This window comes from Psammomys obesus, unplaced genomic scaffold (assembly GCF_907164565.1).
Source record: "Psammomys obesus unplaced genomic scaffold, mPsaObe1.curated_primary_1811, whole genome shotgun sequence".
NCBI classification, from domain to species: Eukaryota; Metazoa; Chordata; class Mammalia; order Rodentia; family Muridae; genus Psammomys; species Psammomys obesus.
In genome coordinates, this window is record NW_026593286.1 from 21,821,677 (window position 1) to 21,838,367 (window position 16,691).

The 16,691-nt window shown below is 44.7% G+C and overlaps 1 long non-coding RNA gene across 1 annotated transcript; it reads left to right on the forward strand.

Annotated features, from left to right (window-relative positions):
• The first annotated feature begins 709 nt into the window (after positions 1 to 709).
• On the forward strand, positions 710 to 7,493 carry LOC129683992 (uncharacterized). Its single transcript, XR_008721230.1, has 3 exons — positions 710 to 724; positions 2,375 to 2,497; positions 7,349 to 7,493. It is a non-coding gene; the product is annotated as an uncharacterized LOC129683992 (long non-coding RNA).
• Positions 7,494 to 16,691: the final 9,198 nt, after the last annotated feature.

The following is a 16,691-nucleotide window of genomic DNA, read 5'->3' on the forward strand; positions in this document are numbered from 1 at the left end:
GTCCATGGAAAACTGAATGAAGAGAAGTCAAAATGTCTACCCTAAGCCACCTAGCTTATAAATGGTAGAATAACTCAAAGGAAGAGCTATTTTACTTAAAAAAACAAAACAAAACAAAAAAAACAAAAAAAAAAAAAACACCTGTTCTTTCCAGTGGACCAGGCTGCCTTCCAATCACAGCCATAAGTAGCTGTCAGCTGAGAATGCCAAAACTAGTTAGAAAGCTGACTAGAACTGGAGAATTGTCAACAAAGGGGTTAAGGAGCAGAAAGCGTAGGAGGCAAACTGGGTGGGAGCAAAAAAGTCTGGTGAATCAATCGCATTCAATTAAAATTCTGCTCTTGTTAGATCTCCAGTATTCAAGAAGTGTTCCACCAACTCATATAATAATCCTTTTAGAATATACAAGTTTTCTTTTACAGAGCACAGTTTGATTACATTGGCAATGCCCAGTACCCTCTCCTTACATTGTTTGAGTTTCTAGGTTCATCATAAATGAGGGAAATGAAAGTCTTATACTTCCGAGCAAGGATAACTGGGCTTTTTCCCTCCTCTTGGGTTTACACAAGGCCTTCTAAAGGATAAATAGCAATTACATCCTAGTAAAGTGACAAAAGTAGATTGACAGGCAAGGAAGGTAAGCTCCTTCGAAATGTAGGTGCCTGCCTTTTGTTGCACTGGGTGAACCATATTCACTTGGTGTTGGAACTCTGTGCCAAAACTGGTAGGTGTTCGTAACAACTTTTACTGAAGTGGGATACCACCACTCAATTGCTTTTATTCAACAGGAGAGGATAGAGTCTGTGCCTCAGTCTCCCCAGTAGCTAGGGTCATCACTAAGTTCAACATTCTTTATTAAACTAAATTGTACAGGTCTAACTCATGGAAGTTTCAGTAATGAGAACAGTGAGTCTTAAATTCAGAAGTGTCTTTTTTTTATAGACAACATCAAATATCTATGTAGTTTTTGTTCTTTTTGCTTTTTGAAGGAGTTTGCCAAACTCCATTCCCCTGAAGTCTCTAGTAGCGACGGATGTCCCAGTAAAGAGATAAGACTTGTCGAGGAAGAGCTTGTTTTTTAAAAATGAAGAGTGATTTTAGTTCACCTGGTTTGACTGCCGTGTTCCTCCACAGTGAGGAAGTGGAGCATTTAAAGTCTTGCTCACCTTCTGCATGACCCCTTCCTGCCACACCTCTGTTGGGAGACAAAAAACAAATACAGGCTGAGAATTCCCAGGGGTTGAGGGCCAGGTAATCCTTTCAGAATGACTCTCACCTGATACTCCCCTGACTAAGGTGGGACTCTGAAGAAAGAAAAAAAAACCTTCTCTCTCTCTCTCTTTTCTTCTTTGTTTTCTGTTTTCCTTCTTGCTTAAAAATAACCACCACCCAATCCCAGACATTTTCTATCTCTGGTGGATAACTCCCTCTCGTAAGGTCTTTTGTTAACTCTTTCCTGAAAGAATAACAAGTGGCAGAGATTTATAAAGGATCAGATTCGCTGACCTGGGAAAATTTAAAGAACAGGTAGGTAAAAACAAAAAACAAACAAACAAACAAACCAAAAAAAAAAAAAAAAAAAACAGAACAGAACAGAAGAAAAATGTTTATCTGAATTTCACCAGGAAGCAACCAACTGAGAATCTGAAAACTCAACACAGCCATGGAGAGGTGTTGTTTTGTTTGTTTGTTTGTTTGTTTTTTCTTTTTTCTTTTTAGCAGTTCTCCCACCAAGGGGGCATGAGAGATGAGACATAAAGTGTGGTAGCTTGAAATCTCTTGTGCACCTGAAATTTCCTGGTAGAGGCTCAAGCTATCCAACCCTCTTAGAGGAACATCAGACTTGGGCCCACTTTCTTTCTTTGTGCTGGCAATAGGGGGCATTCTTGGCACTTAAATGCATTTCATGGCTCTAGACTGCCAGACTTTGCTCCTGGTTTCTCAGAATCGCCAGGTGGATGCTAAAATTTAACACTCAATTTTTCTAATTTTATTGAGTGAGTCCTTTGCCGGAAGGATTTTGTTGTTGTTACTGTTTATTTGTTTGTTTTTGGCATTTTGACATTCTCTCACTGTAGAAAAGAACTCTCTTTATTTTCTCTAAAATTCTAATAGGAGGGGTAGGGTAGAAGACACGTGTTCAGATTGCTGGGACCTGTGTGAAAAACCGGGCCTAGTAGCACTGGCTTGTAATTCCAGCCCTGGGGAAGTGGTGACAGGAGGACCCCTGGGGTTTGCTGGCTACACACACTCCAAAGATGTGCTTCTCCAAACATGCACACACACACACAGACACACACACACACTCGCACTCTCACTTGGGTTCTCTCTCTAATAAAAACTGTTCATGCTCATTTTTTTTCCCCCAAACCAGAACATACTGTTTTGAAGCCTAGTGGTGAGTGTGGCAGAGTCTGGCATGATAACCCTGTCCCAGTTACAGAACCTAAGATCCGAGGAGGATGCTCTGCCTTATGTGGCTTTGAACTCTTGCACCGTGAGTACCAGCTGGATAACTCTGGGTGAACTTCATTCCTGTCTTCATGTTTCTCACCTGGATATAAGGAGGACTCAGGTCATGGGGGCTTTATAAAACACAGCAGAATTCCTAAAGAATGAAGGGCTTTGACTATTGCTGAGCAGTCGTTTTTGTCATTTCCAGCAGTCAACCCCAAACGCACACAGAAATGCCAGCAAATGGCCTTGTTGTGTTATTTTTATATCAAAGGGGTTTTCTCCCTCTCCCCCGTACCCTCTTTTCCTTCTTCCTCCCCTCCCTACCTCCCTCTCACCTTCCTTCTCTCTTTCAGTACATATATGTTCATGTTCATGTGTATAGAGGTCAGAGGCGGACACAGGTGGTTTTTCAATCCTTCACTGTCTTACTTTTTTGGAGATAAAGTCTCTCACTAAACCTGGAGCTCTTTCATTTGCGTAGGCTGGCAGCCAGTGAGAGGCAGCCTCCTGCCTCTGGCTCCTCAGCTCTGGGACTGCAGACATGCGCCACCCTGCCCAGCTTTTACGTGTGTTCTCAACTAGCATGGCAACCGCTCTCCTGACCGAGCCGTCTCCCCAGCCTTCAAAAGCATTATATGATTTTTTTATCATGTGCATGAATGTCTGGAGTGCACATGTGTGTAGACACACGTAGTGAAATCGAGTGTCGGTAGGGAGGTCAGCGTTCATGTGGGGTGCCGTTGGTTGCTCTTTGCTGTACTTGCTGAGGATGGGCCTCTTGTTGAGTCCGGAGCTTCCTGCTAGTCTGGCTAGTCTGGCTAGTCTCCCTGGGGATTATAGGAAGCTGCCATATCTGCCTGGCTTTTCATGTCGGTTTGGGGATCTAAGCTCCTGTCCTCACAAATGTGACAAGCATGTTAGCAGACGAGCCATTTCTCCAGCTCGCAGGGGTATTCTTAAGGCTACCTTTCGAACAACATCAGGATAGCCGTTACCTAGTCTGCGCAACTGGGCCACAGGGAATGATGCTGGTATGGGTTAATTATCACTTTGTGATTCTCCAGTATAGTGGTCCCCCCCCCCCAACTATTTCCCTCCCTCCCTTCCTCCCTCCCTTCCCACTCTGTGAGTTAATGTATATAGGACCTTCCTTCCTTCCTTCCTTCCTTCCTTCCTTCCTTCCTTCCTTCCTTCCTTCCTTCCTTCCTTCCTTCCTTTAATTTTTTTGTTTTCCCACAGAGGGTTTCTTTGTGTAGCTCTAGCTATCCTGGAACTCACTCTGTAGACCAGGCTGGCCTCAAACTCATAGAGATCTGCCTTCCCCTGCTTTCCAAGTGCTGGGATTAAAGGCATGTGTCACCATTCCTGGCATAAGTTTGGATATTTTTTAAAGACAGGTTTTCATTATGTAGCCCTGGTTGGTGGGGAACTGACTGTGTAGACCAGCCCAACCTTAAAAAAAGATTAAGTTTCTCTTGTGGGCTGAAATGATTTCTTCCGGAACCGGTAAAACAAATTCAATTTATGCTTAGGATACTTGAAAAGAGAACAAGTGTATTCTTTTCACACGGATGCCTTCCAGATAGGAGACTCCTCTCTGTTTAGCTGTGTGCTACGTTAACATAGGAACACAGGTGGCTAAGTCCCTCCAGAATTAGATGGAAAACTTTCCTAAATCGCTGTTGATGCTGTACTGTTAAGCTTCTATGGAGGCCGCAAATGTTTTATAACAGGCCTTTCAGTGTTGTTTAAAAGATGTAAAACAAAACCAATACGTAATTATTGAGCATGTACTACATACAAGACATTGTGAACATGAGGTCACAAAGGAAGCATTCTTCAGGAAGCCATAAGCTTCCTTATCTTTTGCTTTTCCCTCCAAGAGATTTTCTAAGTGTACTTTGCTCATAAAAAAATGAAAAGAGCATTCCATCAGAGAAATACATTCAAATTCATTGAAACGTGGCCCATTTGTGTGACAATAATCTCACACCCACAGCGCCTTGTCTTTTGGAACCTGTCGTGAAATCCCGGGCTGTAGAGTCCATTCCCAAAGACTAGTTCCAGAGTGGGCTTTTCCAGGCTCTTCTAGAGGCAGCACCCACCACCTCAGTCTCTGGGGAGAGTCCTCTGCCAAAAGCTCCTCACTCATCTTGTCAGGGCTGCATGCCGCCCTTCCCTAGCCTGTAACCCGGCCAACTCAAAACAAAGGCAACCAACACGGACAGGTGCCAAACAGTTGACTAAAAATCGCAGATGTGTTATTCATTTAATCTACATAACACCTCCTCAGGCAGGTCCTGCTCTTCTCAGGTGAGGCTATGAGGCACTCCAGGCTTCCACAGCTGGCAAGATGCAGTTCCAGGCCACTGAGCTGCGGACTCCAAGGTCTGGTGGCCCTCGGGGCTAGATGGCTCCAAGATAGTGAGATTTTTACCTGTAGGGCAAGTTTTCTCACTCTAGTCCCTTCACCTTAATTTATCTTTCAACGCTCTAAGAGAACGGAGAGAGATTTGCACCAACGGAACACCTGCAGGCGATAACATCCTTTGTAACGCGTGGTTCTATTTGTACTGCTTCACATTCACTTTTTTGGGGGCTTAAATTGTTCTAAAATTGTTCAGGTCCACCTACTTCATCCTTTTAAGCGAGTTTTCATGTGTCCATGGTCCTGAGTTTCAGGCCCATAATCTCACATATGCTACACAAGCAACTCAGAACAGCGCCACCGACCTTGATGATATTTTTATTCATTTTGTGCGTAGTGGGCTCACAGAAACAGGGAGGCCAGACGTTAGTGTCAGTAGTCTTCCATTCCATACATTTATTTGAGACAGGAACTCCCCTTGAACCTGGAACTCACTCGTTGATTATACTTGCTTGCCAGTGAGCTCCAGTGAGCATCTGCCTGTCTCTGTACCCTCAGCCATGGCGTTAAAGACACACGCCACCATGCCTGGCCTGCATGTGGATGCTGAGAATTCAAGATCAGGTTCCTTACCAACTGGACCATCTCCTCAGCTCCCTGAAGATGCTTTTAAAAAAAATTAATGATATTTTATATTTATTAAAGTAAAGAAGATCTGTGTAAATTTAAAGCCGTGTGGTAACACATCGTAATTGATAAATGCCTGAAATCTCCAAGTTCTCTGTACTCACTCCCCTAAAGACAGTTCCTTGCAAGTTTAAATATTGTGTGTAGTTTCTGGTTTTGGGGTCCTAGATTTCACATAAAATCACACACGCACATGTGTGCACAAACGCGCACACATGCTCACACACATTTTTATGACAGGAAAGTGGAAGTGAAACTGTCTGGGGGAGAGAAGTAATGGGAAAAGCGAGGGTTAAGATAAGGGGAGTCAGGGGGAGTGAGGGAGAGAGATGTTTGACATGCAATCTGAACTTGTAATAAAAGTTCCAAAACTGTAGTTATGAACCAGAAAGAAAAAAAAACTGAATATGATAGGAGGCACTTCCCAAAGCTGTTCTCTGAGAGGCATTGCCTATGACCAGGGAGCAGTACTGACCAGGCTCAGAGAAAACTGTGTGTCCCTGTCCAAACTCTTCCTGTAAAGTAACCCAGAGCCCCACCGCTTAGGAAAAACCTTCTAGCAACTGCTTGGGATAGAAAGTGTGAGCCTGAAGATGTAAGGGCACCGAGGAGGAGGCCCTACTTTGCAGGGAAGAAAGTTCTCTTTATATAATAAATACTCAGGGACTGGGTTTCTTGAGCTCGCAAGACGGTTTGACATAAGTCCCTGTTTTTCCCCCCAGCACCCACATGGCAGCTTATATCCACCTGTCATTCTACTTTCAGGGGGTCCATAGGCACTCCACACGCAAGCTGCACAGACGTACCTGCGGGCAAACCACTTATACAAAAAAATTAAAATATATAAATTATTAAAATAAAGAAGATGCTTTGGCAGATACAGCCTCCGTCCTGCAAGGCCTGTGAGTTCATTTAGAGACCCAGAACCCAAGCTGGAAAGTGGGCATCAACTCTTGAATGTTCTCTGACCTCCACAGCAGAGCTATGGCATGCATGCACTGGTACACACACACACACACACACACACGCTAATGATAATAAAACTTAAAATAAATAATGAATGGGTTTTCTTAAAGTTTCCTTTGAAGGTGTCTGTCTTGCATTTCAGTGAAAAGTCTTGTCTCTGTCTCTTCTCCTTGTGTGTCATGATGGGAGGAGGGGCTAGAAGGAGGCTGGGGAGGGCGGACATCACCTGTAGGATTAGCAGAGGAGGACAGAAGCAGACAACAGCCGGGAACTTTCACCCCGAAGGCCCAGGAGCAGCAATGCATGCACTCACATCTTGGAAGCAGTTGCACAAGCACGGAGATTTCCAAGGCAGGGTAACCTGGCTATCGTGGAGATGGCATGCTTCCATGGGCTGTACCCTCTCCTCTCCCCGAGAGCCCAGAGTTCTCCTGAAGTCACTTATTCCGTGCATTGAAATTTCAGCTTCACGAGTTTCTTGACTGCCTGGAAATGAAGCCACTGTCAGCTTTTAATATTCCATCACTTTTGATATTTTTAATCGTCCTTTGTTGTCGTTGCTGTTACCACTGAGGGGGCAGGAATGGCCACTTCTTTGGTAAAGCTCTCCTGGAGTCAATCTCTCTCTCCTGAAAATGACCTGGGGCTCCTTGCACACAAACATCGAAACCAAACAGTCATATTATCACCGTGTTCCTAACCCTAGAGACGCTTAGCATGGGTGTGGGTTTGCATAACAGGGAAACCAGTATTGACCTGGTACGAATGCTAATTAAAATGAATTGAAGGGGAAAAAAAAAAAAAACAACACTGCAAAGGTGTGTGTAAAATATGGGGCTGTAACATGTGCCTGTGTGTGTTCTTCTGCAGCTTCTAAAGTCGTGAATTATTTGTCAGTGGACACAAAGCTCAATCTAAAAGCAAGGAGGAAAAGCAACCTGCAGTGACTGGGTAGAGAAAATGGCTCTCCGTTCCCAGGGAAGGAGATGACTCACTGTGTACCGATGCGTAAGGTACCTAGCCTTCCTCTTCCGTCCTCCACCTTTACCCCAGGGATGGGAACACCTGACACCGTCACCATTCAAAGGGCATCTCCAAAGTCTGAAACTCCGGGAGTAAACACCGATCTAAAACTATCCTTCAAACACTTCCCAGGGGCCCCTGATACTAGGATGCTGGGACGAAAAAGAAAAGAATCATTTGGCTTTACAGACAAACCAACATGAGAAAGTCGAGTTACATGGACTTTGGGGAGAGTTGAAGGGGAGCAGGGGGTGAAGGAAGGGAACTGCGGGAGCCACATTCCAGCTTCTGCTGCTCAAATTCTCCTCTCTGTTACATCTTCAGGCAGCCGTGTGGTGGGACAGCCCTGCACTGAGAGGATATGCGCTCTGTATAAACAGATAAAATACCTCACCATCTCTCTTTTTTAAAGAAAATCTTTGTTTAACAGAACGTGTAACAGTGAAAGGATTTTTTTTTTTTTTTTTTTTTTTTTTTTTTTTTTTTTTGTAGACGTTTCTGGGATCCCTGTGCTCGGATCCAATTAAACACTTCTGCTTGCTCACCTTCCTCAAGAGGAGGAAGCTGCCTAGCCACAAATTCTCTGAAGGAAGATTCAGAAGAAAAAGGAATTGCAGCTAATCCTTTCCCAGGTCACACCTCAAACAGGTCACTGCTAACAGGGAAGTTAGTTTTATTTCAAATATAAACATGCACTTTACAACGTGTTCAAGGGATCAGCCCAGAAAAGAGAGGGAGTCCGGGTCCACGTTAAAAGCTCAAGCGCCTGCAAGGTGCCCTCGTGGGTGAAGCAAGGCTCCTGCGGAGGCGCCTGGTGACCGGAGCTGCTTGTCTATAGCCCACATGGTGGAAGGGAAGGGGGGAACCAGCGCTCACAGGCTGCCTCCTGACCCCCATGCATGTGGGCAGCCACTCCCATGACTTGAACAGACAAATAAATAAGCAGTAATTTTGAAAGGTCAAGAAGGGACCTGGAGACGTGGCTCCCCTGAGGACCCAGGTTCCGTTCCCAGCACTCACAAGGCGGCTCACAATTGAGCATCTCTCTCCCCCTCCTGGCCACATTCGGTACTGCATGCATGTGGTGCTCGGCCATGCCCGCGGAGGAAACTGCCACACACTTTAAATAAAAATCAGGGAACGCGTTGCTGGAGAGATGGCTCAGCAGTTAAGGCTGCTCTTCCAGAGGATACGGGTTCAATCCCCAGGGTCTAACTGGCAGGTCGCAACTTCCTGTGACTCCAGTTCCGGGGGAGCTGACAGCCTCGCACAGGCAAAACACCAAGGCACGTAAAATAAAGAATAAATCATTTAAATAAACAAAACCTAAAAACTAAATAAATCTTAAAAAAAAAAAAAAAGATCAAGTGGAAAATAGTATTTTCAATGCTGTGATGGAGTGTTTGAATATTAATAAACGGATTAAGCTGTTTTTCTGGCTATTTTGTGGTAACATGCACGAAAGGAATTTGCTATCTTCTGGAAAACTTTGAAAGACTTGATAGACTTAACTCGGAGAATGAAATTCTCAAAAAGGGATGTGTGCAGCAAGCAGCGATTCTCGAACCTGAAACTGTTCGGGTAGTGCAAAATAATGTCTGTTTTAAGGAAAGCAAGCTGGGTGCTGCTGGCAAAAAACAAGATTTTTCCTAGAAGCTCTGCCTCAGTGCAAAGTGTCAGTCCTGTTCGTGTGTGTGTGTGTGCGTGCATGCGTGCGTGCGTGCGTGCGTGCGTGTGTGTGTGTGTGTGTGTGTATGGTATATATGTAGGTGCGCACAAGCTGAGGTCAGAGAGGGCATCAGCGACCCTGCTCTCTCGCCGTCTTCCGTATTCCTTCCGGTCTCCCACTGAAGCTGCGCACTTTGCTCTCCTGCCCTCCCCTCTGAGGGAGCCGAGATCACAATTGCCTGGATTTGACTGAGGATGCACGGGTTCTAAACTCAAGTCACCCTACTTTGAAGCAAACACTCAGACCCCTTGAACCGTTTCTCCACACTGAGATTCCTGGCTTCTTTATGTCCCCCTAGCCTCACAAGTCACTCCTGGCCACTTGTCAGTCTAATATCTGTGCTGACGTGTACATCTTTTCTTGGGAAATAAATGCGAATGCTGACGGCCCCTGTGTGCCCAGAGGGCAGTGAGCCCTGAGAGAAGGACCCAAGTGGAATTGTACAGAGGGAAGTCTATGAGTACCAAGAGCCCGGATCTGAGATCCCCGTCAGACACAGTCGTGTCCTTTGTTTCTCATAGACACACGGGGTTTGAGCAAAGTCGCTATCAGGAACCCACCAGCCCTCCTCTCCTCCAGCGCGCCTCAGTTTGGACTCAGGCTTTTTCTCCTGTCCCGTGGGCGGACCCTGCTGGCCGTCAGCGTCACTCCTGGGAAGACGGAGATCTGTTCTGCTGTGCACTGGAATCTCCCAAGTGCCAGCTCACCAACGGGCGATTTTAGAAGAAACCTGCCTAGAACGGTACAGCAGCTTCAGTGAACTGTAACTACTGCCACCCAGGAGACTATTAGGAGAACACTGATAAGTCAAGCAATAGATATCAGAAGAGCGGGCCAATCATTTTAAGTAACTGGCCCTTAAACAAACAAACAAAAACAAAAACAAACAAACCCAGAAGCTTGCAGAACACCTAAGAAGAGGGGGAATGATAACAAGCACAGCAAGGCAGGGAACTCTGCATTCCCTCTGAGATGGGGGTCTCTAGAACGTGAGGGAAAGCGGAAGAGAGGAATCATTTGAGATAGGCTGTTTCGTAACTTCAGCCACATGCCCCACAGTCACAATCCAAGGAGAAGGCTTCTTCCCCACCTTACGGAACTTTCCCTTCTTCTGTTGACTTGTGTCTTCCTTGACAACCAAGCAGACAAGCGCCCTGGCACGGGCAGTCGGTGCAGGTGGCATTATGCAGCCCATCCGACAAGCTGAACACGCCCATGGCAACCTCCAGTGCGATTCAGGGCAGGATAAGGAGAGTTCAGTGCACCAGGCGGCGTTCAGGGAGGTGATCTGGAAGCCTTAGACACTCAGCCTTGGTGGAAATGGCTTTGTGAATGTGTCAGTGCACGAAAAACCAGATTTGCTGCCCCCGGATTCAAGATTATTATATTTTTTTAAGTATTGCTAAAATATTTACTATTGTAAAGCTGCCAAACATTATCCCTGTTTCTGAGCTGTAGAAACTCAACTGCCGAGAGGTTAAGCAAAGTTACGTGGTGAGTCACTTTCTGAATCAGGAAGTGAATCCAAGGCTCTGATTCCCTTTTCCCTGATTTGACCAGCCAAGAGGTCATTTAGCACTCTTTACAAAAGTGCTTCTTCTGTATTGCCTCCCAGTAGACACCGAACAGATTTTCCCGAGACTTAAAAGTTGTGGAATGTGGTGCAGGTTGAGGAGCGGTAGCCTTCCTTCCACTAGGAACATCAGTTCACACAGCTAGTTGTGCGGACCATTGGTTGAACAGAGAAGCCGGTGTTTTCTGTCTTAATTTATATTACCTCTGCCTTGAAAATGTGCACATAGTGTCTCCTTGCCTCCAGAAATATAGGAATACCTATGCCCATCACAGATTTCGGAAGCTATGTGATCACCATTTCTGATGTGCTCCGGGCTGCATGCCTTAACATACTGAATATAAGTTTAAAGAAGGACGATGCAATTTTCCTTCATTGTAGAACTACATGAAAAGTTTTTAAAACCCTGGACTATTATTTTTTTTTAAATTTTAATCAACAAACATAAAATATCACACAACGAATTTTACCAGATCCAAAGACTGTGCAACTCAATGCACCTTCCGGTTAGGATACCCATTCAAAGTGAGCTCTCAGGCTCCACACAAGATGCTAAACTTTCACTATCCAAACTACATAGGTGTTTGTGATTTCATTGGCAAAAATATTGCAGAAGGATGTTTTAAGGGCTGGGGGAGATACTTCAGTAGGTGAGGACAAGCACAAGGACTTGAGTTCAAATCCCAGCGCCCATGCAAATGCTAAGTGGGTAGAGCAGCTTGTTTGAAACCCCGGTCCTCTGGAGATGCAGGGGATTCCTGGGGCAAGTTGCCTAGCTAGAGTAACCTAATGAGCCAGCTCTGTGTTCAAGTGACAGGCCCCCTTCCAAACATGGCAGCAAAGAATGTTTTAGTCTTATGTCCTTGTGTTTTGCCACTTCCAGTCTTTATGACAAGTCACTTCAGCACTCTTGGTACAGAGGTTAGCCAGCCCTGTCCCCAAAAGTGTATGGGGGATGACTCCTTAATCCTTTTGCCCTCCATTCCATGTTTTCTGTCTCCATCATCATTCCTTTACATCCCTTTTAAAGCCTTGTCAGAAACCCCAACCCGGGATCATCAGTATAAATTGGAATTTTGCTTTGGGTAGGATTTGGCTTGTAAAGGGAATTTGCTAGCTAACGGCGAAGGATAAGAAGGACACACAGTATAAAAGAGAGAGAGAAGCCTCGTGGGCTTCACATTTAATTACTGCTGACGAGAGGGCTTGTCTTATTCCAAATGCTGGTTTGAAGAATCTGTACTGTGGGCCTCCCAGCCTACTCCCTCTTCCCAGACTTCTAATATTTCAGTCTCTAGCCTGCTCTGTGTGGAGGCACCATCAAAGAAAGCACCAGAGAGGCCTCCTTCTAGGACCTAGCTCTCTGTTCTCCTTACTAACTAGAGAGGTCTCAAACTCTTTCAGCTGCCTTGGTTGTACCACGGGGAATCAGGCTGATGTGACTATGTTTGCATCAGTTGAAAACTGAATTGTATCGAGAGGAGACAGAGACCCAAACAAAACACCACAGAAAATGCCCAAGTGCCCACGTCCCACCATCTCACCACCAAGCCACTGCTCTCTCAGCTGGATCTCTGGCTTCTGGACTTGGCTTTTGAGATGAGTGGTCTCTGAACATGGTTATGGACACCTTGACTCTACAGATGAAGGAGAAGAAAAGTTCCAAGGGGCAAAAAACTCACTCTAGACTATGAAAGCAGACTGGTAGATCTTGAATTCGGGTCCCTTTACCACTAAAAGATGTGCACCGTCTGTGTTTGGGAACTGGACCCACATCCCTAAAAGATACTGTCTGTGTGACACATTGAGTGGTCAGGTGGTGCAAAGCTCCTAGGAAAGTCCCCAAGAGCAAGCCACACTCCCCTGACGGTTAAGTCAGGGACTATACAATCTCCACTTGAGATGATAATGGGGGGCGAAAGTATACAGCAAGCATCTTACGTGTGTTGAAACAGCATCTCATTAACAAAGAAAACCAGTTCGTTACTATCATCTTGTTATCTCTTCCGTATGCTGCTTTCCCAAGAGGAGGGAAATGTCAAGTAGCTTCAAGCCTCACCATTTGGACCGAGTGGCTGCAAATTCTAAACCGGGCCTGTCCTAGAAGTACGAACTCCGTCCCACCACCAGGAAAGCTGAGGCTTCTCTGAGGTGTGTTCCTGCTTGAGACGCTTGCTTTAGCAGAGTTGATTCATTAGCCCCCACCCCCACCCCCCACATAAAGCCAACAGCGCTATCACTGGTGTGTGAACAAAGCTTATCTAGTAGGTGTATTTTCTCCTCAAGGCACGTCCTAGACATCTTGCATATACGAACCTTAGACCAAACTTTAGAAATACGTCCAGGGGTTGACTTTAAACAGTGTATCACACGTTTTATTTAAAAAAAGGGGTGGGGCTGAGGAGCGGAGGACAGTGTGAGAGCTAGAACAAGGAGGCAGGTGGGGCTTTACTCTCTCTTGTCCTGCTGGCGCTTCAAACCTGTTTCCGTTTGTGCATGCCAGTAAATGAATGCAGACATGTTCTCGGCACTGAGCCTGAAGTTATGCATGAATTTCAGTGAGCAGATTGAGTTCACAAATTCGGAATTGGCCAACAGGAGAATCAGTAGGGCTAGGGAGCTAGTTCACTGGGTAAGAGTGCTTGCTGTACAAACATGAGGACCCGAGTTCGAATCTCTGGCACCCGTGCGAAAAGCGGGGCGTGGCTGAACATGCCTATACACTAAACACGGCAGGGAGGAGACAGTCAGATCTGAAGGGTTTGCTAGCCAGCAGTCTCACGAAAGCAGCGAGCTTCCGGTTCAGCGGCAGGCCCTGTGTCAAGGCAATAAACTGGGCAGGAGTAAAGGGACGTTCCTGGTATCCTCGCTGGCTTCCGCCTAGGCTCACAGGGGCTTGAACCTGAACACTCGCATAAATGGGGGGGGGGGGCAGACAGCAGTAGGGAGGGGCAACACTTAATACACATAATATAAATAGAAAAAAAAAATACCCTGTGGTCACTTATAGCCCTAAAGGACGCAGAAGTCAATAGTCTGTTTTCACCCTGGGAAGCGCAGTGAGCAGCTCCCTATTAGCAGGGCTATCAGCTTAGATTCAAGTCGCAGCGTTTCAGAGCCACTGAGGCATTTTCGATGACAGTTCTGAGGCTAGGCCGGCTGCAGTACAGGAAACTGGAAAGTCACAGTGTCACAGAAATCAAACCAGCCCGAGGGATAACAACTTAAAATAAATGTTAGTGACAACATACGAGAGTGGGTCCAAAATTGGAAAAGAGTAAGAATTGGAAGATGCTTTTGCTTTTTTTTTTTTTTTCTTTTGCTCGCATGCCAGATTTCCAGTTCAGCGTCACTGTCGCCGTGATATCCTCCCACTAACTTTTCCCTACGAAGTGCTGTCGTCCCACGCGGTCCCCACGATGCTCTGCGCTAGTCGGTGTGAGTGACAGAAAAAAATAAGCGAGAGAACGGCAGGGTTACAGCTCCTGGTGGCTTAGAATCCGTATCTAGAAAACAAGGGGTGCAAACCGCGTCGTTCAGAAGCCTGAAGCGCAGCAGGTGTCGAGGAGTTGCTAAATGGTGAACTTCTTCACGAAGCAGTTTCACTGCCCGCGGGCTCGTGTCTCTTCAGAAGTCCACGCAAAACGATGGCTGATGCTTGAACTGGTGGGTACTGGTGGGTACAGGAACTATTATGTTGTCAATGCTATTATACAGGCGGAAGCTGATTTTTATGCAGGCAAAAAAACAAAACAAAACAAAACAAAACCAAAAACAAAATGCTTAAAATAGCTCAGTGGATCAACAGCAGGATGGCGGACCCTCTCAATTGCGGAAGACCTAACAGAGATCTGGCTATGCCCAAGCCTGTGAAGTTCAAGGAAATTAATTCCATGTACAGCGAAGCCATCTCTCTCACAATTTCCTAACCAGTGAACATTGCGTGGGAAATTGGTTCCATATGGTTTCAAGTCATTTATGCAACTTGAATAATTAAAATATTCGTTGGTGGGAGCTGCCGGGTGTCTTTAGAGTCAGGAAATTATCCTATGCCAAAAGTAGACAAACTCAAAAACTCAAAGGTCAAGTGAAGTTTGAAACTTCACATTCCAAAATGTAATTATCCTAACAAAAATTGCTCGATATTCTCTTATCACACAGTAGAGAAATGAAAAGTCCCTTTATTCTTGTACAGCATTAGTTATTCATTTTTATACTTGAAAAGAGTCTGCTTATATATTTTTCTTTTGCTAAATCTACAGCTGAGTATTATTGGAAAAAAGCCTAGCACAGTAATGACATTTTCAATAAAATCCTGTCAGCTGTTTTTAGAATAATAAATACATTTTGTTTCAATATATCTAAATATTTCTACTAGGAGTTGCAATTATAATTCCCATTTTGCAGATTTATGAATCAAGGGTTTTGTATATTAGGTAGCCTGAGAAAGCGCATTCTACCTGAATAGAATGCCTTTAATGTTTAGATATGGTTACTGTTCGGCAGGCTTTAAGGAGATAGAAAATAACTTTGGCCCCAGTGAAAAATTGTACAAAGCCACAGTTAATCTCTGTACTTCTGGAAAGAGAGACTCGAGTAAAGTGTGAAAATGAGGAAAATTGAGAAGCGGACAGTTTTTCTTGCACATCGATATATTTGAGTTGAAGACCTGCATTCTAATTCTAACTTTCCCACGTATTGCTAGCTCCACGACCTTAGGCAAGGCGCTCGATGTGAATCTCCATTCCTTCCTCTCCAGAGGATTTTCCATATTGAAGAGTAGGGTCTGGGAGATGGCTTGGCTGCCTTACAGGCATCTGAACCTGAAACGCATCTCTAGAGCCCAGGTGGTGTTTCAGTGCACTCTTAATCATCCCAGTACTGGTGAGGCAGAGACGAGCATTTCCCTGGGTCCAATCTAGTCGATCGAAAGCGTTCCAGGCCAATGTGTGACCTTGTTGCAAAAAGAGAGGATGGAAAGTGCTTGAGGAATGGTGCCCAAGGTTGTCTTCTGGCTTTCTCATATGCTCACACTTGCAGAAGCACACATACACACTTAGAAACACTTCATTAATAAATAATAATAACAAATGGGAATAATATAAAAATAATAACTTATCTCTACCTATGTTGAAACTGGAAATAAATGAGCCAACTTTGTTATTTATTTTATCTTCTTAATATTAGAGACAATGGTTTCCTCATCCTCATCATAATTTACAATTTTATAGAACATGAAACCATTCTAAAAAAATTAGTTTAAAAAAACTACAAAAATCTCTGTTCCCCATCTTTTCACTATATTTGGAGAAATTAGCTCTTGTTTTGCCTTATTCACTCTAGATTTAAACAGCTTTTTATATTTCTTGGAAATATAAGTAAGCTGACAAGATGGCAATGTCCTTCAAATAAAAAGGATGTGGGCAAGGAAGAACCATTGGGTTGGAAATAAGCTCCTACCTGCCCGTACAATCCATGCCAATCACCCTTTGCTGTGAATATTGTAATGACTCTATAATTTAAAATGGATTTAGAAGAACTAGAGCAGAACACCCCTGCTCACTGCTGGCCTTCACCTTACAGAACATGAAAACCCTGGTGTTAAATTTAGCCAGTGACCCTCAGCTAAGCCAAAGTTGCCAAGCCAGGCCTTTAGGTTAGAATTTGCTTTGAAAAGAGACAGACAGTTCCTCTCTTAGAGATGTTTCTAGTAAAATAGATGGGGGAGGTAGTATTATTTTTAACATAGAAATGTCCTGAGTAGCTAAGGCATTCTTTCCTCCTAATGTGATGCCTGGAGCATTAGAATGGGCAATCCTGAATATACTGAGGTCTTTTATGTTTTTTTATGACCTTTCAGTATGATATTTTTGCCAACTCACTGACTA